Genomic DNA, 15,578 nt, shown 5'->3' with positions numbered 1-15,578 from the left:
TAAACAGCATTCTACTTAATGACATATGGGTCCAAGAAGAAATCAAGCAGGAAATCAAAAAATTTATTGAAACTAATGAAAATAATGATACATCATACAAAAACCTGTGGGATACTGCAAAAGCAGTATTAAGGGGCAAATTTATTGCAATAAATGCTCACCTAAGAAGAATGGAAAGATGGCAAATGAACAACCTAACACTTCAGCTTAAAGAACTAGAAAAACAAGAACAATCCAAACCTAAAGTTAGCAGATGGAAAGAAATCATTCAGATCAGAGCAGAACTGAATGAAATTGAAAACCAAAAAACAATTCAAAAGATCAATGAATCAAAATGTTGGTTTTTTGAAAAGATAAATAAAATTGACAAACCATTAGCATGGCTAACAAAAAAAAAGAAGAGAGAAGACTCAAATAACAAAAATTAGAAATGAAAAAGGCGATATTACAACTGATTCATCTGAAATACAAGGAATCATTCGAGACTACTATAAACAACTATACGCCAACAAATTTGAAAATCTGGAGGAAATGGATAAATTTCTGGACACACACAAGTTCCCAAAACTGAACCATGAAGACGTAGAAAATTTGATCAGTCCAATAACAATAAAGGAGATTGAAGCTGTTACGAGAAGGCTCCCAACAAAAAAAAGCCCAGGACTAGGTGGATTCACAGCAGAATTTTACCAAACATTCAAAGAGGAATTGACACCGATTCTTTACAAACTATTCCAAAAGATTGAAACGGACGCAAATCTCCCAAACTCATTCTATGAAGCAAACATCATCCTGATACCAAAACCAGGTAAAGATATAACCAAAAAAGAAAACTACAGGCCGAAATCCTTGATGAATATAGATGCAAAAATCCTCACTAAAATTCTAGCAAACAGAATACAGCAACACATACGAAAAATTATTCATCACGATCAAGTGGGATTCATCCCAGGGATGCAAGGTTGGTTCTACATACGCAAAGCAATAAATGTGATACACCATATTAATAAACTCAAACACAAGGACCATATGATCATCTCTATAGATGCTGAAAAAGCATTTGATAAAATTCAGCACTCACTCATGACAAAGACCCTCTATAAGTTAGGCATAGAGGGAAAGTATCTCAACATAATTAATGCCATATATGCCAAACCCACTGCCAATATCATCCTGAATGGGGAAAAGCTGAAAGCTTTTCCTTTAAGAACAGGAACTAGACAAGGATGCTCACTCTCACCACTCCTATTCAACATAGTGTTGGAAGTACTAGCCAGAACAATCAGAGAAGAGAAGGAAATAAAGGGCATCCAGATTGGAAAAGATGAAGTCAAACTGTCCCTGTTTGAAGATGACATGATCCTACATATCAAAGAGCCTAAAGCCTCTACAAAGAAATTCTTGGAGGTGATAAATGATTTCAGCACAGTAGCAGGATACAAAATCAACACACAAAAATCAGTAGCATTTCTTTTCTTCAATAGTGAACATGCAGAATGAGAAATCAAGAAAGCCTGCCCATTTACAATAGCCACCAAAAAAATAAAATACTTAGGAATTGAGTTAACCAAGGATGTGAAAAATCTCTATAATGAGAACTACAAACCACTGCTGAGAGAAATTAGAGAGGATACAAGAAGATGGAAAGATATCCCATGCTCTTGGATTGGAAGAATCAACATAGTGAAAATGTCCATACTACCCAAAGTGATATACAAATTCAATGCAATCCCCATCAAAATTCCAAAGACATTTTTCTCAGAAATGGAAAGAACTATCCAGACATTTATATGGAAGAATAAAAGACCACGTATACCCAAAGCAATGCTGAGCAAAAAAAAAATAAAGCTGGAGGCATAACACTACCTGACTTTAAGCTATACTACAAAGCTATAATAACGAAAACAGTATGGTACTGGCATAGAAACAGACACACTGACCAATGGAATAGAGTTGAGAACCCAGAAATCAACCCACACACTTACTGCCATCTGATCTTTGACAAAGGCACCAAGCCTATTCACTGGGGAAGGGACTGCCTCTTCAGCAAATGGTGCTGGGATAACTGGATATCCATATGCAGGAGAATGAAACTAGATCCATACCTCTCACCGTATACTAAAATCAACTCAAAATGGATTAAGGATTTAAATATACACCCTGAAACAATAAAACTTCTTAAAGAAAACATAGGAGAAACACTTCAGGAAATAGGACTGGGCACAGACTTCATGAATACGACCCCAAAAGCACGGGCAACCAAAGGAAAAATAAACAAATGGGATTATATCAAACTAAAAAGCTTCTGCACAGCAAAAGAAACAATTAACAGAGTTAAAAGACAACCAACAGAGTGGGAGAAAATATTTGCAATATATACATCTGACAAAGGATTAATATCCAGGATATATAAGGAACTCAAACAACTTTACAAGAAGAAAACAAGCAACCCAATTAAAAAATGGGCAAAAGAGATAAGTAGGCATTTCTCTAAGGAAGATATACAAATGGCCAACAGACATATGAAAAAATGCTCAACATCACTCAGCATCTGGGAAATGCAAATTAAAACCACACTGAGATACCATCTAACCCCAGTTAGGATGGCTAAAATCCAAAAGACTCTGAATGATAAATGTTGGCGAGGATGCAGAGAAAAAGGAACTCCCATACATTGTTGGTGGGACTACAAAATGGTGCAGCCTCTATGGAAAATGGTATGGAGGTTCCTCAAACAATTGCAGATAGATCTATCATACGACCCAGCTATCCCACTGTTGGGAATATACCCAGAGTAATGGAAATCAACAATGTTCATCGCAGCACTCTTTACAGTAGCCAAGAGTTGGAACTAGCCCAAATGTTCATCATCAGATGAGTGGATACGGAAAATGTGGTACATCTACACAATGGAATACTACTCAGCTATAAAAACGAATGAAATGCTGCCATTTGCAACAACATGGATGGACCTCGAGAGAATTATATTAAGTGAAGCAAGTCAGGCACAGAAAGAGAAATACCACATGTTCTCACTTATTGGTGGGAGCTAAAAATTAATATAGAAATTCACACACACACACACACACACACACACACACACACACACACACACACACAAAACAAACTGGGGGGGGGGGAGAAGATATAACAACCACAATTACTTGAAGTTGATACGACAAGCAAACAGAAAGGACATTGTTGGGGGGAGGGGGGAGCGAGGAGGGAGGGAGGTTTTGGTGATGGGGAGCAATAATCAGCCACAATGTTTATCGACAAAATAAAATTAAAAAAAAAAAAAAGAAGAAAACCTGTCATATAGTATAACATGCGTGAACCTTGAGGATATTACGCTAAGTGAAATAAGCCTATCACAAAAAGACAAATACTACATTATTTCACATATGTGATGCATGTAAAGTATTCAGACTCTGAGAAACAGAAAGTAGAATGGTAGTTGCTAGGTAGTTTAGGGGAGGGGAAAAGGGGGAACTGTTGTTCTATGGGTAGGAGAGTTTGGGTTTTGTAAAATAATAAATTTCCAGAGATCTGTTGCACAAAAACATGCATATGGTTAATCCTATTGCACTGTACATTTAAAAATGGTTAAAGTGGTAAATTATATTTTATGTTTTACTCCCAAAAAAGTCAATAAGAAGAAATGCTCCAATTGAAAGATGGGCAAAAAGTTTGAAAGGACACTCCACAAAGGAAAATATACAAATGGGAAATAAATACATGAAAAGATGCTTAACATCATTAGTCTTTAGGGTAATGTAAATGATAACAACAATGAGATGCCATACATCCCCTTGAGAATGGCCAAAATTAAAAAGCCTGACCATACCAAATGTCAGCAAGGTTGTGAAAGATGAAACTCTCATACACAACTGGTGGGAATGAAATCTGGTATAACCCATTCGGAAAACAGTTTAGCAGTTCCTTATAATGTTAATTTTATATCTACCATATGCTCAAGCTATTGTACTTCTGAGTACTTAACACAGAGAAAGAAAGCATGTATGTCCATGGACTTATACACAAATGTTCGTAGCAGATTTATTTACAAGAGCCACAAATTGGAAGCAAGCCAAATTTCTCTCAACAGCCGAATGAATAAAACAAATTGTCATATATTCGTGTACTAGTATACTTATTCAGCCATAAAAAAAGAGTGAACTTTTAATACATGTAACCATATGGATAAATCGAAAATTGATAGGCTGAATGAAAGAAGACAAGCCAGTATAAAAAAATTACCACCTCCATGTTTCCATTTAAATAAAATTTCAGGAAATGGAATATAATCTATAGTAAAAGAAAATCAGTAGTTGCCTGGGGAAAGGATGATGGGGGGAGAGGGCAATGGAGCCTGTGATAATAAAACTGAAAATATTCTATCCCTGGAAAATAATCATAATGCTACTTAAAAATGTCTGCTTGGTTTGGGGAACATGGCTGAGCATTATGATTACAGGGAAAACTATGAAAATACTAAATTCTTGTAACTGGCATTTTTAACTAACACTTGCAAAATTTCTGGCATTAAAAAAATATTACGGAACGGATAAAAAAGTGGTTACAAACGAAGAATCCATATTATCATCTCAAATTGCTAGATGACCTTCCAACCAACTACGTATTTCTGCATCCGAGAGAAACGTGGGAATTGCTAAGTAATATTTATACAGTGAGAACGATTTAGGTATATTTATTTCAAATGCGTACTAAAGATCAAGTTCCTTCCTCAAGCTGGACAGTTCATTGCTTTCATCAAAAGAGGATATCTCTAACATGGGTCTCAAGAGCTACTACAAAACATGTACCTGCTGATGGAATTAAATTCTTCTGATGTTCTTTTCCAGTGAGGAGATCAAGATAAGCTTTTCTACTTTTAGATTATTTTGTGAACCTCACAGGCACTATTCTACAGCATATTTTTGTCCAAATCTATGAATTCACCTGAGCCAGACGTGATATGCCACAGGGATGCAACGTTTTGGGGTTCTCCTGAGGACTGCTGCCCTTCAAATCTGGAGTGGAAGCTTCAGCAGCAACCACATCCCAGATCCTCAGAACCTGCCTCCTTCGCAAACGTGATATAAGCTCAATCACCCGCACAGAGCTATACCGCGAGAGATAGAATCCAGCAATCACTATGCTTTAATGGATTAAGCATATGCCCAGCAGAATGCTAGGCACAGGGTCAGTGACGACTGACACATACAACTGGGTAGTGATCATAACAACCATAAAGTAATATGGGGTTATCATCAGGGCCTTTTTCTTCGTCTAACTCCTAACAGCAAATTCAAAACTGAATTAAAAAGTGGCCTGAATTCATACAGACATCCACGATCCCACAGTAGCCACAGGGCCATGGGCTTGCACGTGTGTTATCACTGAATCCTGTGGGTGAGCATCTTCATCCCCATTCTACAGACGGAAAGCGGGGCTCAGATTGTCCTTACCTGTCCTATCCTCCCGCGCCCTGGCTTTACTTGGAAAGTAGCTCAAGGACACCCTGGAGCAGGACACCGCACTCACTGGGGCCAGGAGGGTCCCACATCTGTCTGCCTCACGAGACAGCAGGGCACCGAGTTTCAAGGCTGGAATGAGGTGACTTGGATCTGGGATCCCTGGGTCCCCCGCGCCCCCCCCCCCCCCGGGAGGCTCAGCCCCCACCGCGGGGCACCCGCATCCTCAGCTGAGTCCAGACACCTGAAGGCGGGAGGAATCCTTGCTCTTCTCACCAGGTTAACTTGATCTCTATTAAATGTCTTCACGTTTGCCATGGTCGCTGTTATGGCCTCAGGTTTCTATGGCAACCATGACGCGCAGGCTGGCCCAGAACAGGGGAAATGCTTCAGCACAGCCCTTCCCTCAGTCTCCTTGCCTTTCTCTAACAGTAAAATACCTTCACTCATCAGGTTTCCGCTTGAGAAAGCTTACTAATTAGTAATTAGGCTGGGACTGTGGCAATTGGCAGAACTCTGCCCAGGTTGTTGGAACAAAGCACGTCCCTGTTGTCGGAGTTTTGTTTGCTTTAAAAGTGACAGAACAGGAGCATTATCAGTACACAGAGATGCAGAGAAGTATCTTAGGATTTTTCCAGGTAAGTTAGCCCAGACAGTGAACCTGTACTTTCTATATACTGAGTCTTTTTGGCATGCTTTTTGGTGTGATAGTTTGGTACAAACTCATGTGTAACAAACCCTACCCTACACCTGTAATCATCCATTTCTCCAAAAAAGCTTGGTGCTTTTTAGTAGAAAATAAGCTGTGGTGTCCAATTGTTTGGATAAGTATGCAACAGGGGAGAAGATATCTCCCATCTCTTTTCCCAAAACCCCAACCATCAATCCTTGGGTTTCGGTGATGTATGGGATAAAAGGATGAGATAGGTTTGGGAGGGATAGAGCTGCAACTGTGAGGAAAGTGGCTTTTAATCAGTGGAAGGGAGAATGAATGGACTTTCTGGGATCTAAGGGAATGGCAGGATCCCCTTTGGCTGCCTCATAAAGTGGTTTTGCTAGCACGCCAAAGTTAGGAACCCATAGGCAAAGATACCCTGCAAGCCCCAAGAAAGAAAGGATTTCACCCTTTGTGGTAGGAGTAGGGAATTCAGAAATTAAACTCTTGCAATCCACCATTATTTCTCCGGTGTTGGGGGTGAGGTGGACTCCAAAATAGGTGACTGAAGGAGAAGAAATGTGGGCCTTGCTGGGGGGCACTCGATATCCCCTGGACGCCAGGAAATTAAGGAGAGCAACAGTGTGGGCCTGTGAATCCTCACAGGAGGGGCTACAAAGGAGGAGGTCATCCACATATTGTATTAAAATGCTAGAGGTTGGAGGAAATTCAGATAAGTCTTGAGCTAAGGCTGGGCTGAAGAAGTGGGGGCTATCCCACACCCCCTGAGGTAGTACTGTCCAGGTGAGTTGTTGGGAACAATGCATATCAGAATCAGTCCAAGTGAAGGCAAACAGGTTTCAACAGGAAAGGCGTAAGGGGATAGAAAAAAGGCATCTTTGAGGTCAAGTACAGAGAAGAAATGGGTTGCTGTTGGGATTGTGGATAGAAGAGTATAGGATTTAGAAACGATTGGGGTTATGGGTAAAATGGCTGCATTAATGGCCCTGAGGTCTTGAACTAAATGGTATGAGCCATTAGGCTTTATAACCAGAAGGATGGGCATGTTAAAAGGTGAGTGGGTAGGCCGTAAGAGATGGAAGAAAGGAGTTTGTGTATGATGGCTTTTAAGCCTATTAGGTGTTTGTTACTGATGGGGTATTATGGGACATTAGGGAAAAAAGAGGGGTTCCACAACTTAACAAGGATAGGGGAATGGTGTATTAGCAATGGAAGGAGAAGAAGTGTCCCATACTACGGGATTAACCTTGTCTGAGGGGGAGGGGAAGGTGGAAGCCTCAGGGGCCAGGTCTGGGGCAGCCTGTAACAGGAGTATTGTAGCTGGAGTTAAAGTGTTTAGGGTAAGGGTAGTTTTGAATTTGGAAAAGATATCCTGTCCCAGTAAGGGGGCTGGGCATTGAGGCATTATTAAAAATTTGTGTGTGAATTGGATGTGACGTAGGGTGCAGGAATGGGGTTGAGTGATCCATGGGCAGTATTCTGATCCCATGACCCCTACTATTGTGATAGAGGATAGGGTTCTTGGTCCTGCATATTCAGGAAGGGTAGAAAGAAAAGATCCACTTACCTGCTATGAGGAGAGTTACCCTGGGCTCACATGTGATCTCTGTGGGGGCCTCGGGCCCTGGGAATCAGCAGTCCTCCTCCTGGGCAAATCCAAGAAGTTCCAGTAGGGATGGCCATGAAGCCAATGGCTGTGGGCTGTGGCCTGGGACACTCCCTCTCTGGTGAGTGGAACAATCAACCCACTAATGATTTGGCTGTTTGCAGTGAGGACAGGGCCTGGGAGTGGGGCTTGGGTTTAGAACAGGCCCATACCCAGTGACCCAGTTGACCACATTTGAAGCAGTTCCTGGGTGGCTTGCCCCTAGAGGCAGCTTGGGTTCGGAGTGTGTGATCCCCAGATAGTATTAGCCAGGAGCTGGTATTTGGCCTGATCTCTTTTGTATTGATCCTTCTTCTCCTACTCCTCCCTATTGTTAAAAACCTTGAAAGCTGTGTTGAGGAGGTCTTGTTTCATCGAATTTGGACCATCCTCAAGTTTTTTTAGGTTTTTTTTTCGAATATAAGGGGCTGATTGGGTAATGAAATGAGAGTGTAAGAGGGCTATGCCTGCAGGGGAGTTTGGGTCTATGTGTTTGTATTTATGTAAAGCCTCAGAGAGGAGGGTTAGGAACTCATTGGGGTTTTCAGTGGACCTCTGTGTGATTTTTCTAAGCTTGTCATAATTGACCAAGTTGTGAGTAGCCTTTTGGAGGCTGTAAATCAAGTGTGTGATCATATTATCCTGGGGATATTGGCCCCTGTGGCTGGCCTGGTAATACCAATTTGAGTTCATGTGAGAGATGGAAATGGCTCCCACAGGCTGCCTATTATTTTGGGCATGTACCTCATCTTCCTGTTGTTGGGCCCTTATCCAGACCTCTCCCTATCCTCAGGGCAAAGGTAGAAGTGAGAATCATGAAAACATCATGTCAGGTGAGATCATAAGACTGGGTGAGCTATCTGAATTCCTTAAGATATGTGTCTGGGTTGGACTGGAAAGGTCCCAGTCATTTTTCGATTTGGGAGAGATCAGAAAGAGAAAAGAGGATAGGGACCCAGACAATTCCCTTCATCCCAGCCACTTCACAGAGGGAGTATAAAGGAGCTGGAGCTGAGGCAAGGTTGTCACCTGAAAAAGGGGAAGGAGAGGGGCTGTTGGAGGATCTGGAGCATAAGGAGGTTGTCGGGGAGTAGAGTGCTCTGACAGATCAGAAGATTGATCCAAGTCCAGAAGGAGAGGTTGAGCATGAGCTAGGAGAATTTGAGATGTAGGACAGTTTTGATAGAAAGAAGGACATGACTGGAGTTAGAAGAAGGCTTGAACATAAGGAATATCTCTGGCTTTGCTGCTTCATTGACAAAAGTTGTCTAGGTCTCTGAGAGTATCCAAATTGAAAGTGCCATTTTCTGGCCACTGGGATCCATTGTCTAGTTTGTTTTTAGACCAAACCTAATTGCAGTAGAAAATGAGGTGCTTAGGTTTAAAATCTCCCTGGAGGCCAAGAGGTTGGCCAGGAGACAGCCCAGAGGCATAGAGGGTGAAGAAAACAAGACGTTTAGGTTTAATGTCTCCCTGGAGGCCAAGGGGTTGTAGAAAAGGAGACATTTAGGTTTAAATTGGCCAGGAGAGAGTTCAAGGGCATAGAGCATGGAGGTTTGGATTGTGAGGAACCCATTTAGAGGGTGAGAAAGGAGGTGATCAGTCCCAGTAGAAGAAGGGTAACACCGAGGAGCATCCTCATTGGTATGCACCTTCTTTTCAAGAGAGAAGCCACTGACTTGCTAGAGGAGCATCCTCCAATAGCTGGGTGGCATGAGAGGGGTTCCCTTGGCCAGGCACTTGGGCTTCATAGCAAGTAGGGAGTAGTCATAAAAAGTAGTCAGGGGAACTCGTAGAAGTAGGACAGACCCACTGACTCACCCTGAATTGAAGCCGATGTTGGATGTGTTGGTCTGAAATGCCAAAAGGAGAGAGTCCTGGAGGTACCTGGTTCAGCAGGTCCGGGAAAGGCAGCCAAGGGGCCAATCAACCCAAGAGAAGGGATCGTCCAAAGGTCCCAGCCAGGACCCTTCCTGGGTTTCGGCAGCAAAATGAAAGAAAGTGAGCCAAAACGTGGGGTACCAATCAAGCTTTATTAAAAGAAAAGAATCTGCCGGGCTGCACTCAAAATGAAGAGGAGCAACTGGCATCAGGGTCGGAGGGCTTATATAGGCTGTAAGGAAGGTTGATGTAATGAGGAGGGGTTTGGTGCTGGTGTGGAGGAGTTTCTATTTCTCAGAAACCATAAAGTTTCTCATAAGGGAAAGGCTGGCTGCCATTTTGTGCTGAGTGTGTGTAAAATGGCGCTGGTCACATCCAAGATGGCACCAGTCACGTCCGAGATCCATCAGTACCCATTTCCAGATATATATAGAAATGGGATTTCTGAGTATAAGTATAATAGCATAAATAATTGTTTTTAGATATTTTCAAATTCTTCTCCATAGTGGTTGTATTAGTGTCTTGTGTCTGGAAAGATCTTGCTCTAGTTCTTTCTTTATGGGAGAGATATTTAACCAGTTTCTCTGTTTTTTCCTTTTTCTATGTAACTTCTTGGTTTACACTTTATGTCTCTGCTGGGTGCAATTTTGGTAAGATGCATTTTTCTAGAAATGTATCCATTTTGTCTATTTTCATATGTATTTGAGCAAAGTTGTGCAAATTATTCACTTAAGTATCTTGAAACTTTCTTTTGTTTGGAAGACTATTTCCCCCTTGTCATTTTAAACTTTTTGTCTTTGTAATTTCCCCATTTTCTTGATGAAATTACCCAATGGTTTGTTTATTTTTTTGGTTTCCCTTTATATTACATATAGGCTTTTCTCTAGTTTCGTCTTCTGATTTATTTCTACTTTTACCATTAACTATCTTTTCCTTCTGTATTCTTTTAGTTTACATGTGTTTTTTACTCTATGTGTTAAAATTAAATGCATTTTTTTCATTTTTATTTATAGATGTATTCAATGATATATAATTTGCTCTGCCAACTGCTTCTGCTGTAGATTATATATTCTATTGTCATTATAATTTTTCTCATCAAATTCCACAATTTTAATTTGTATTTCCATTTTTGCCCAAGATTTGGTTAACAACTTCAGGGCAGTCAATTTTCATGAATGTTGCTTGTTTATGTGATAAGAAATTCTATTGCCTAATACGAGGTATCGGAGTTCAGAATGTCTATTTTTAAGATCAACCCCTTGAATTATGTGCTTTAGGTCTTTTTTACTGTTAGTGAACTTTTTATCCACTTAAATGTTCTTGTTTTCAGACAAGTGTGATAGAATAATCTATTAATAGTGTTTCTATTTCTCCTTGCACTTCCTATAATTTTTACTTTGTTAGTATTTTTATTGTGTTACTCGGTACATAAATATTAATCTCTCACAAATTTTCTTGTGAATTTTAGCCTTTAGGGTTATCAGGTGTACTTTTTTGTTGTTTTTTTAAGTCCATTATTGCATCAGTTCTACCCTCTTAAATATTAATGTTGTAATCCCTGCTTTATTATATTTTTATTTGCTATTTCTTGGTATATGTTTGCTTATTTTAAAATTTTTAATGTAAGTAAATACCTTTGTTTTAGGTATATCTGTTGGAAAAAAACACTTTGGACTTTGTTTCATGAGGCAATTTGAAAATATTTTTCTTGTACTAGGTAAGCTACACTCATTTACATTTTTTATTGTATCAATATATTTTGTAATTTAGACACAGCTTTGTTTAACTGTTATTATACACATGTGAATTATAATTTCACTTATTTTTCTGCTTTATTCACTGTCTTTTTTGTTAGTATTTTAAAAAGTTACTATTTCTTTCTAATAGTTACCTTTATACCAATTTCTTAACTATCTTACATAATGTCCTTGATATGGAAAGAATTCTTATTAATAGAAGATGGACAAGTGATATCAATAAATAATTCACATAGAAAGCATTGTACATACTCACTAAACATTCAAAAACAGGCCAAATTACAATAACTAAAGAAATACAGGTCTGGCCAGTTAGCTCAGTTGGTTAGAGCATAGTGCTGATAACACCAAGGGCCAGAGTTCAATCCTACATCAACTAGATGCCAAAAGAAAAAACAAAAGTAATACAGATTAATATCCAGGGCTATTCTTTTGAGTGTAAAGGCATGTTGATAAATATATATAATGTGATCTCAATTTTACAAAATAATATATATGTAAATACGTTCTGATTATTTAATAGATATATGTGTGTGTGCACATTGTGTGTATGTATGTACATATCTCTTTTCTTTTTTCCTTTTTCCTGCTTTTTTGTTTGTTTTTTTTCCTTTTCCTTTCTTTTATTTTCATGTTACATGGTGTATTAGTTTGTTTCTGTTGCTTATAGCACAAATACTTGAAACTGGGTGATTACGAAGAAAATAAAATTTATTGCTTATAGTTTCAGAGGCTAAGAAGTCCAAAGATCCAGGGAACACATTTGGTGAAGGCCTTAGTGGTGGTGACAGAGATCCAGCTGTCTCACATGGTAGAAAATGGCAGAGCAGATTGAGAGTCAGTTCCTTATGCCCTCTCCTTTTAAAGCCCTCAGAGCTATGCCCCTGCCCACCATTATTAATCCATTTGCTAGGTCCTACAATCTAATCACCTCTTCAAGCCCCATCTTTTAATTACCATAATAGGATTTCCCACCCTGAACAATAACAGTGGGAATTAAGCTTCTAATAATATGAACTTTGAGGTACACAAATCAATCAATCTACAGCAGATGGGTAATGTGCCAACAATTTTTAACAAGATTTGAGAGCGGTACATCTCACACAATAGTGTGAAAAACCAATCATTATGATTATGAACCACAAAAGGATCTATATATGTTGTCTTATTGTCTTTTTTACTTTCCATTTTTACATCGGAATAGCACTCTCCTTTTGAGATCTATAAAAGGAGACAGGAAATCATGACAAATTATAAAACTAGGTTTTCTGTACAACAGACTGAAATCAGAAGACATGGGTTCCAAATACCGGATTTGTTCTTTGGTACAAGACATGAATAGTCACTTCTCCTGTAATGGCCTCAACTCTTACACAGAAAAAGATTGCATATCCCAATTGTTAGAGATGTGGGCTTTGGAGTCAGATAATGTGGGGTGTAAACTTCGGTAACTTAATGAGTGGTTTCATGATAATCAGCCAATATTGACCCTCTAGATATATGAAACTCATATGTAATGCATATAACTGTATATGCATGCATAGAGATTATATTGCAAGAAAATTCATAAACATGATACACTTTAAAAATTCATAAGTGGTGGAGCAGTTAATTATGTATTTATCTCTGGACTTGACTATGTTTTTCATTTTCTAAATCAGTATGTATCATTTTATAAATAAGAATGAAAGCTAATAGAAATGGTGCTTGTTATTAAATATTTGAGATTTTAAAATGTTATGGAAAAACTGATTCTAATGTTTATATGAAAAAGCAAGAGACCTCAAATATCCAGCACAATATTAAAGGAGATGAACAGTCAGAGGACTGACACTACAAGAACTTCAAGACAGTGTGCAGGCTGCAGTAATCAAGACAGTGTGATATTGGTGAAAGCATAGACAAATAGACCAATAAAGCACAGCAGAGAGCCCAGAAATTGACTCACATAAATATAGTCAACTGATCTTTGAGAAAGAGGAAAAGGCAATTTGATGGGAAATAGTATTTTCAACAGGTGGTGCTGAAATACCGGACATTTACATGCAAATAATAATAAAGAAAAGGATATAGACATGAACTTTTTGTTTGATTGTTTTTATCTTTAAACACAAACTTACACATTTCACAAAAATTAAACTTAAAATTGATCATAGACTTAAATGTAAAATGCAAAGCTATAAAACTCCTAGAAGATAAGAGAGTAAAAAATCTAGATGACCCTGGATTTGGCAATGACCTTTTAAATACAACACCAACTGTATAAGGTCTGAATGAAAAAAAAAAAACTGGTGTTCAATAATATGAAAAACTTCTGCTTTGTAAAAGATACTGTTAAGAGAATGAGAAGAAAAACCACAGACTGGGAGAAAATCTTTGCAAAACACATATTTGATAAAAGACTAATATGCAAAATAAACAAATAACTATTAAACTTCAACAATAAGAAAAGAAACAACCCAATTAAAATAGGCACAAAACTTAATAGACACCTCATCCCAAAAGATACACACATGGCAAATAAATTCTCATTGGTATGTATGTTGCTGGACAGGGTAAGACCAACAGAAATGGGAAGACTCAAGCCCCTCAGCAAGAGGGTTCTTTGCTTTTCACAAGAAAGAATTCCAGAGCAAGTGAAAGTAAAGTTTATTGAAAGAAAGCTACTTCACAAAGTGGCAGTCTCCCCTCCAAAATGAGATTGAGAGATCCGTTTTTCCTTTGGGTGAGGGCTTTTACAATTCTTTCTACAGTTTGCTCAACTATATGGAAAAACACTACTTCTATCTTACAATTTATCATTTACATTGATCTGTTGTACAATGAAACCTCATGTTCTTCATGCCTATGGATAATTAATGTGCCCCCTTTTTAGTAATTTTTCATTTTTTGAGGAAGGAGATCAGGTACCCTTATCCTTGTCGGCCCAGGGTGATATTTTTAAAGTTAATGATTACATTAGAGGTTTCAAGTTGCCCCTCTAAAAAAATGGCATTACTCATGTCTTTTAGCTATTGCCTCCTCCATCCTCCTATCTCATATACCAAACAAACTGAAAATCTTATATCTATAAAAAAAAATTCACACAAATCTTTATAGTGCCTTTATTCATAACTGCCAAAACTTAGAAGCAGCCAGTATTCCCTTTAATAGATAAATGCGTAAACAAACTGTGGTACATCATCTGTACAACAGAATGTTAGTCAATAGTAAAAAGAAATAAGCTATCAGCTATGAACAGACATGGAGGAACCTAAAAAGTGTATTACTAAGTGAAGAAGGCTATCTGAAAAGGCTGTGTGATTACAACTACATAACTTTCTGGAAAAGGCAGGAAAAAAAAAAAAAAAAAACTCAAGAAAAATCAGCAGTTGCCAGTGTAGGGGAAAAAAAAATTTCCTCTACCCACTTAAGTTTGTAAATGGGGTCTGTGAATTAAACTTACAAAAGACAGATTAACAGGAGAAAAAACACACAAATTTCACTGATGTTTAAAATTTTACATGCATGGAGTCTTCGCAGAAGAAAAATAAAAACCCAGAGAAGTGGTTAGATTAGAGGGCTTATATATCATTTTAACAAAAGATGATAAATTGTGGAGAAATGACTAGATAAAAAAAAAATGGGGGTTTGGGCTCTTTGGGGTGATAAATTGTGGGAATATGACTGGGAAATATATTGGAAATAAGGGCTCTTCAGTACGGTTTTTTATGCAGACTCAAGTCAACTTCAGTGACAAGAGTCTTCTCTAGAGTCATTCTTATTTTTCTGTTATGAGAGAGAGAGAGATGCTTTTATATAATGGAAATTTATGTTACCTTTATAAATGGAAATTTATGCCTTTATTTTAGTCAGATAAGGGAAGGGCAGAGAACTCATCCTGTGTCTGCTGTTTCTCAATTGCCTTCAGGTCACAATAATTCTTATGCCAATGTGGTATATTTGGGAATAGCATGTTCTGATCCCCTTAACCAGGGGTTCAGGAGGAGGAAAAAATTAATAGATGCATATAGAATAGGTAGTTCATGGAGAATTTTCAGGGCAGTAGATCTCTTCCATATGATATGGTAATGATAGACACGTATTAGTATGTATTTGTCAATATCCACAGAATGCACAGCACAAAGACTGAACCCTACTGT

General features: G+C 38.4%; 1 non-coding gene across 1 annotated transcript; it reads right to left on the bottom strand.

Annotated features, from left to right (window-relative positions):
- Positions 1–12,481: 12,481 nt before the first annotated feature.
- On the bottom strand, positions 12,482–12,587 carry LOC134368844 (small nucleolar RNA U13). The gene has a single exon (XR_010022535.1). It is a non-coding gene; the product is annotated as a small nucleolar RNA U13 (small nucleolar RNA).
- Between the last annotated feature and the right edge of the window lie 2,991 nt (positions 12,588–15,578).

The sequence above is a fragment of the Cynocephalus volans genome, chromosome X, assembly GCF_027409185.1.
Source record: "Cynocephalus volans isolate mCynVol1 chromosome X, mCynVol1.pri, whole genome shotgun sequence".
NCBI classification, from domain to species: domain Eukaryota; kingdom Metazoa; phylum Chordata; class Mammalia; order Dermoptera; family Cynocephalidae; genus Cynocephalus; species Cynocephalus volans.
Note: the sequence above shows the minus strand (reverse complement) of the source record. Positions and strands in the feature narration are given on the sequence as shown.